A 7,075-nucleotide genomic window follows, 5' to 3' on the forward strand; every position below is an offset into this window, starting at 1 on the left:
ACCCACTTAGTCATTTCCTTTTTCTGATATGTAGTAAGGGACTTTCATCTTTGATGAGATTGGCAATGAGAGAGGGCTTGTTAAAAGGAGCAAAAACTAGCAGAAGGGGACCAGAGATATCACACTTACTTTTTGCAGATGATTGTATCTGTTCGGTGAAGCAACAAATAGAGGAGCGTTGATATTGAAAGAAATTATGAAAGAATACGAACAATGTTCAGGCCAATGTGTGAATTTTAATAAATTAACGATCTTCTATAGCTCGAACACAACAGAGGGGAAAAAAGAAGAAATCTCAACATTATCAGGTGTAAAAAGCTCAACAAATCTGAAAAAATACTTAGAACTCCCTAATATGGTCGGAAGACGAAAGAAAGAGTTCTTTCAAAATCTAAAAGATAAGGCTTATTTACGAATTGAAAGATGGAGTACAAGGCTACTATCACAAGTGGGTAAGGAGGTCTTCATTAAATCAGTGCCCCAAACAATACCAACTCATGCTATGTCATGCATGCTTTTTTCTATTTTTTGTGAAGAATTAGAAAACATTTTCGCTAAATTTTGGTGGCAAGAAGGCCATGGGAAAAAAGGAATACATTGGTGCCAGTGGAAGCATATGTGTCGTTCAAAAGAAGAGGGGGGAATGGGTTTCAAAAGTATGACTTAGTTTAACATCTCATTACTAGCGAAGCAAGGGTGGAGGATTGTAAATAACCCAAACTCTCTAGTTGTGCGAACAGAAAGCAAAGTATTTTTCGAATGATGATTTTCTAAATTCGCGATTGGGAATACAATTTCTTATATATGGAGAAGTATCTGGGTAATGAAGGGTGTTTTGGCGAAAGGACTTTGTTGGAGGATGGGTACAGGTATGACTATTTCAATTAATAATGATGCTTGGATTCTAGACACGGAAAATCTTAGATTATCTTTGTTTGTTTATAATATGTGAGATTCTAAAGTTGCTGAGTTAATTGATAGTAATGAAAGAATATGAAAACGGGAGCTTATTGTTAATACACTTTCAGAGGAAGATGCTGAAAAGATCTTTCGTATCCTATTGGCGAAGGAACCCCACAATGACTTTTTTGTATGGAGCGGCGAATCTTCGAGAGAGTACTCAGTCCGTAGCGCCTATAAACTATTACAAAATTCTGTGAAAACACTAGAGCTTATGCTTTACAAACAGACTACAGGAATTTCTACAAAAAATTTTGGCTCCAAAATCTCCCAACTAAAATCAAGATTACAATCTGGAGAATATTATAGAATTATTTGCCTACACGGGTTAACATGCAGCACAGGAAGCTAGTTAACATTACAACCTGTCCCCGATATGGAGAAGGAGCAGAAATAATTGATCACCTCTTCCGCGAATGCCCTGTTTCAGTGGAAGTCTGGACAGCATTATCAATCTCGAATATTGTAATGGATTCTAATATGGATTTTTTACAGTGGCTTACCTGGGTTATTGTTCAATATCCCCATTTTCAATGCCGACTTTTTTGCTGTGTGCTATGGGCCATTTAGGGAGAAAGGAATGCTAGAATGCATGATAAGAAAAGTAGCGCTGGTCAAGAGATAGCGAGTTTCGTCAATAATTATATTACCAAATTAAATGGTGTTGAAAAAAGAATTTCCATTACTTTAAAGGAGTTTAGAAAATGGAGTTACCCACATGTGAGTCCGTAAAAATCAATTTTGACGGAGCATACGATGGGCATCATTTCCAATCGACTTCGGGGATTGTGGCCAGAAATAATGAAACGATCATCCTCTTATCTTGTTCAGAAATTCATCAAGAGGTGGCATCGGCCTTCACTGCTGAAACGTTTGCATGTCGAAAAGCAGTCCAAATAGGAATCGAAATGCAGTGGCCGGAGATCATTATCGAAGACAACTCATTATCAATAATTAAAAAATGCAAGGCAAAAAGTCAAGACAAATCGCAGGTAGGAGTATACATACATGATATTCAACATATAGCAGCTAGATCTAGAAATTTAGTGTTTGTATATACTCCGAGATCAGCAAATGTTTTAGCACATATACTAGCAATAGAATCGTTGAAAAAGAATGAGGAGGTTTACCTGGTTAAAAGCGTCCTGGATATATCGAAAACCAAAAGAAAACTGATAGGGTGCAAGAACCAAATTGAGAACGGTCAGAGAAGAGGAAATAAGGAAGGAAAGCCTCAATAAAATAGATGAATAGGTTTTTGGTGATAAAGCTTTCCTTGAGAACTGAAACCGTCATAAAGAGAGAAATGATGGCTGATAGACAAGACGAGAATCAATAATTTCTGATTGGGCAACTTTCGGTGATATTTGCGTTATTATAGATTATTTTGAATTATGTTTTAAGGTGTTTTATCCTTGGGCCATTTTAAGTTTTTGGGCCAATTTCTTTGATTTTGTTTTCTTTATTTTTGGACCATTTGTTATTTAATTTTGTTTTATATAATAAAGCCCAGTCTGATTATTAGTTCAAAAAAATATTAAAGTACCTTCGAATAATATAACTTATTTTAAATATGAAAAAAATATTTTAATAATTTTATTGACTGAATTGGTGCCCAATTGACTCATAACATCAATTCAATCAAGAGTTTAATAATTATATAGATACCACATAAATAAGTAAAGCATTGGCTACTTTGCACTTTCTTTGTTTTTACATAAACTTAATTATTTTCTTTATTCAAACACCAATAACAATTTACTTTTGCTTTGACGTATTTTTATTTATTAATTTTCACACAATGAATGTGTAATTTGTACTAAATTATCTATGTTATATATAAAGATTTTGATTGAATTGGTGTCATTCATTGTAAAAGGCTAATTTTGGCCTGGGCTTAAGACAAATTACAAATATAAAACAAAAATAATAATAAATCCAAAGTCTAAATTACAAACACAGCCCAATAAATTACAAGCCCAAACCAAAATTAAACACTAGCCCAAAACCTAAAAAACTCTAGTAGCCCAAAAGCCCACAACCTAAACATTTTTAGCCAAAAAAAAAAAAGAAAGAAAGGAAACCCTAGCCGCATGTTCAGGCACCCCGCACTCCTCTGTCAGCCACTTGCTCCACCGCCATCAATCATTCTACAAATAAGAAGAAGAACACGCAACAACAATGCAAAAATAAGAAATAAACAGTGCATGAATAGTAGCAAACAGTGTAACATAATCGGCTATAAAAAGCCATCGTTTATCAATGTAAAAGGGGGATTTTTTGAAATAAAAAACAGAGAAAGATACAAAAAAAAAAACAAGAATTTCGAAAGAGAATCCAAAGTTTGAGACGTGCTAAGGGTACCTCTTCATTTTATTTTTATTTTCTTTTTTCGAAACTACTATATATATACCTATATATATAAAAAACACACACAAAAAAAAAAGAGAGGGATTTATTACCTATTCTCCGATTGACTAAAAAGGGGGCTTCTTTCCGAGCTCCAACAAATTCGCACAGCGGTCGAGGGCGGTGGTCGCGGCAACGGTTCGCTGGAGCTCTGATCGGCCTAAGGCTTCTGCAGAGAGAAAAAAAGAGAGGGAGGAAGGTTCTTTTTTTTAAAACAAGTGCTGAAATGAATTTTTTTTTTTTGGAAAATTTGCTTAAATAGAGTGCTAAAACAACGTCGTTTTGGTCTGGGTCCTTAAACCCCAAAACGGCGTCGTTTCAAGCTCAACTGACCCGATCCGACCCGCTCCAAGCTAGGATCCGCGTATTTTTCTTGGAAGGGCAAATTGCGATTTAGGTCCTTTCGCTTTTAATGATTTTGCAATTATGTTTTTCCTATTTTTTAATTTGCCCTATAATCTATTTTGACTTTCAATTTGGTCCCACCTGATGCTGTATGTTTTGGAGGTCAGGGAGTATTGCCCTTTTGGTCCCACCTTGTTATTCGTGCGTTTAAATCAGTCCATTTCCTTTTTATTTATTTCTGATTTGCCTCGAAATTTTGTTTTTAGACTCAATTAGGTCCTTTTTGCTACTTTTGCTATTTTATTATTAAATTAGTTAATTTAATATATTATTATTGTTATTACATTTATATTTATATTTATTTTATTATACTATTATCGCTATTATTATTATTACCATTCTACTATTATTATCATTATTATTTTAAAACCATTTTACTTAATATTTCTTTATTTATACATTTATGTGCTTAATCTCAATTTTAATTAAACTTTCACTAGTATTTATTCGTTATTTCATTTAATCATTCTTTCTTATTATTTTATTTTGTTTTTACCCTCATTATTTTTATTTCATTATATATATATATATATATTTATTCATTTATTTTTAATACTTTTATATTTTACGTCTTCATTTATTTTCGACTTCTATTTCTTGAAATTCACTCTAATTTCACCTTTATTTATTTATTTTCACCCTTTTACCTTTTTATTTTCTATTTATTTACCTTTTATTTATTTTGTTTTGATTTTATCATTTTATTGCTTATTCATACCTTTCTATAATTCCAAACTTTATTATTTTTGTTATTATTACTTTTTAGCCGTTGCACATATCATTTATTTCTGTGTTCGTCTGCTATTGTTTTTAATTTTTATTTTATTTTTTACTTGCCTTTCTCTTATTTATAATCGGCTTATTTATTTATTTTTGCCTTTGTTATCCTCGTTAAGATTATTGCATTCATTATTATTTTGTTACGTGTATTAGCACCGCGACTTTTTTTATATTTTAATACCATGATGTATTAATTTTCACCCGTCACATAATTTTTTTTTATAATAATAAAGATAATATTTTGTGTTTAAAAATTCGAGAGATCGTACCTTAACTTATACGGTTTCGATTTTTTTCGTTTGACCCAAATGACCGAATATCTTTTTAAAATTAAAATGCATGTGTTTTGAAAATCAAAAGACAAGCTTATTCTTGAAGGTTTAAAATGTCGTGTCCTAACGCACTGGATGTGATATTTTATTACTTTGGGACAAGAAGGTCTTTAGCATCCGCTTCGATTTATCCACACATTTTTAAGTAAAATTAACATTAACACAAAGAGGAATCGTATTTTAAAACTCTTTCCAAGTTTTCTACTTTCGACATTAAAACACCACCAATTTTGGGCGTGATGAGGGTGCTAATCCTTTCTCGCACGTAACCGACTCTCGAACTCGTTTTCTTGAATTTCGTAGACCAAAATCGTTGTTTTGATAAATCGATATATTTTATTAAAACAACCAGATTACGATGTGACCCGATCACACCTCATAAAAAAAAAGGATTGGTGACTACTCCCGTTTTTAATTTTCGCTTTCAAACAAAGTTGACCTGTTTTTCAAAAAAAAGGCTGCGACACTCATAATCGAGTTCCAACTCAATTATTAAATTACCAAATTATTTTTATTTTAACAAAGCAATAAATATTAATTTAAGAGTATTTTTATCTTTTTATATAAAATTTAGAAAAAATTCATGTTTATGATAGAATTTAAACTCAAAACACCAAATATACACTCTTCTAACTTTACCATTTTAACTAAAGTAACATTTTTTTACGTGAATTCTTAATAAATACATTATATAATTATTTATACTCACATTGTGAGTGTGTTATAATCTTATAAATAATATCGTCAATTGAGTTAGTATCACAAATTATATATCATTTAAACATGAAATATAAATTTTAATTTAATATAACCATACTTATAATATAAATTAATCTAATTTTTATAAACCTGGATAATATAAATAATAGTTTTTTTTTATATAAATTTCGTGCACTTATATTCTAAGTTTTGTGTTTGAGTGAAAAAACATTTTTTCGACCACAGTTTGGCATCAAAAGCAAAATGTTGTTCGTTGCTTTGTAGTGAAAAATTACTTTTAAACCCCAAGCGCAATAAAAAAACAGCGCATAAAATATTTATCCGAAACAAAATGCACTCCTCTTATTTTTGAACTAAAACAAAGTTAATACCTTCTGCTGGTACTGCCCAACCGAATATTCCACCTGAACAGGCACGAAAATGGGCACAGCGTGCACCGGAACCTGGAAAGAAGTATAGGTCCCAGCAGCAGGATCCTTTATCACCGGCGTGGTTGTAAAATAATCCAAAGCCATGATCTTGTTAAACCTCTTTCCCAACCCAGCATCTGTAGCAAAGACCTCCCAATTCAGAAAATCCAGAAATTGAACAATAAATACATAAATATAAGAGCTGCGAAAATTATTAGAGTGGATGATTACATGAAACGTCGGCATTCCATTTTTTTTTTTTTGTTTTGTGAAGAAAAGGGTTAGAATCTGTTGTAATAGTGTGACATTCTTTGTGCTCTCAAAAATGTCTTTCTCTCATTCATGGATCTTATTTCTCTCTTCCAACTGACTGTCTGATGTTTTTTCAGGTGAGTTTTGAGTCCAGTTAATTTACTCCTTTCCAAGATTTCTATCGTCGCAGCAGCTCTGGGCGGAAAAAAAAAAAGAAATATGTAGCTTGTCAGACAACTGTGTGACCATCTCAGCCAGACAAAGCTGGATAAGAACGATCCTCTGCAGCCAAAGCCAACCATCAACAGGAAGGCAAGACCAATAATCACGCTCTGATCGCACAGTCTCAGTTCATCAACCAAACTTGGAATACTGTCTCCTTTGTGCTAACGGTAACAGAGGTACGAGCCTATAGAACAGATCCTGTTCAAGTAAGGTCGTGGCATTTGTTTCTCCATTTTTGCTTTATATACAATCTATATCTTTGTTCCTCTTTCGATGAGGGATGTTGTCGATGATGCAGTGATTAGGTCCTTGCTTGATGTCAGACTGTAAATTTGAACCTGTCTTTTAGTCATTATTTTTAGAACAAAAAGTCAGATTCCCAACACTTTGTGTTTCATTTGACACCAATTGGTTAATTTATTTATATAATAAAAAAACTTACCCCACCACTAGGATAACATCTCTTTCTCTTTCTCTTTTCTCTCAAAAATATAAAATTACCGATTATTTTATCTAATATAATACTGTTTTTACAAATGGAAATACCAAAAAGAAATTGATCTTGAATTTTTTTAGGTATAT

The 7,075-nt window shown here is 32.3% G+C and overlaps 2 long non-coding RNA genes and 1 other non-coding gene across 4 annotated transcripts; all 3 read right to left on the minus strand.

The window, feature by feature from the left end:
* Positions 1 to 954: 954 nt before the first annotated feature.
* LOC108481972 (uncharacterized) lies at positions 955 to 2,328 on the minus strand. Of its 2 annotated transcripts, XR_001870802.2 has the most exons (4): positions 2,091 to 2,328; positions 1,679 to 1,824; positions 1,464 to 1,570; positions 955 to 1,381 (listed from the first exon to the last, which is right to left on the minus strand). It is a non-coding gene; the product is annotated as an uncharacterized LOC108481972 (long non-coding RNA). The 2 variants fall into 2 exon arrangements; XR_001870801.2 differs by having other exon boundaries at positions 955 to 1,570.
* A 478-nt stretch (positions 2,329 to 2,806) lies between these two features.
* LOC108482774 (uncharacterized) lies at positions 2,807 to 3,597 on the minus strand. Its single transcript, XR_001870939.2, has 2 exons — positions 3,423 to 3,597; positions 2,807 to 3,110 (listed from the first exon to the last, which is right to left on the minus strand). It is a non-coding gene; the product is annotated as an uncharacterized LOC108482774 (long non-coding RNA).
* Positions 3,598 to 6,491: 2,894 nt separating this feature from the next.
* LOC128282908 (small nucleolar RNA U3) lies at positions 6,492 to 6,709 on the minus strand. Its single transcript, XR_008273258.1, has one exon. It is a non-coding gene; the product is annotated as a small nucleolar RNA U3 (small nucleolar RNA).
* Positions 6,710 to 7,075: the final 366 nt, after the last annotated feature.

The sequence above is a fragment of the Gossypium arboreum genome, chromosome 10 (genome assembly GCF_025698485.1).
Source record: "Gossypium arboreum isolate Shixiya-1 chromosome 10, ASM2569848v2, whole genome shotgun sequence".
Lineage (NCBI taxonomy): Eukaryota > Viridiplantae > Streptophyta > Magnoliopsida > Malvales > Malvaceae > Gossypium > Gossypium arboreum.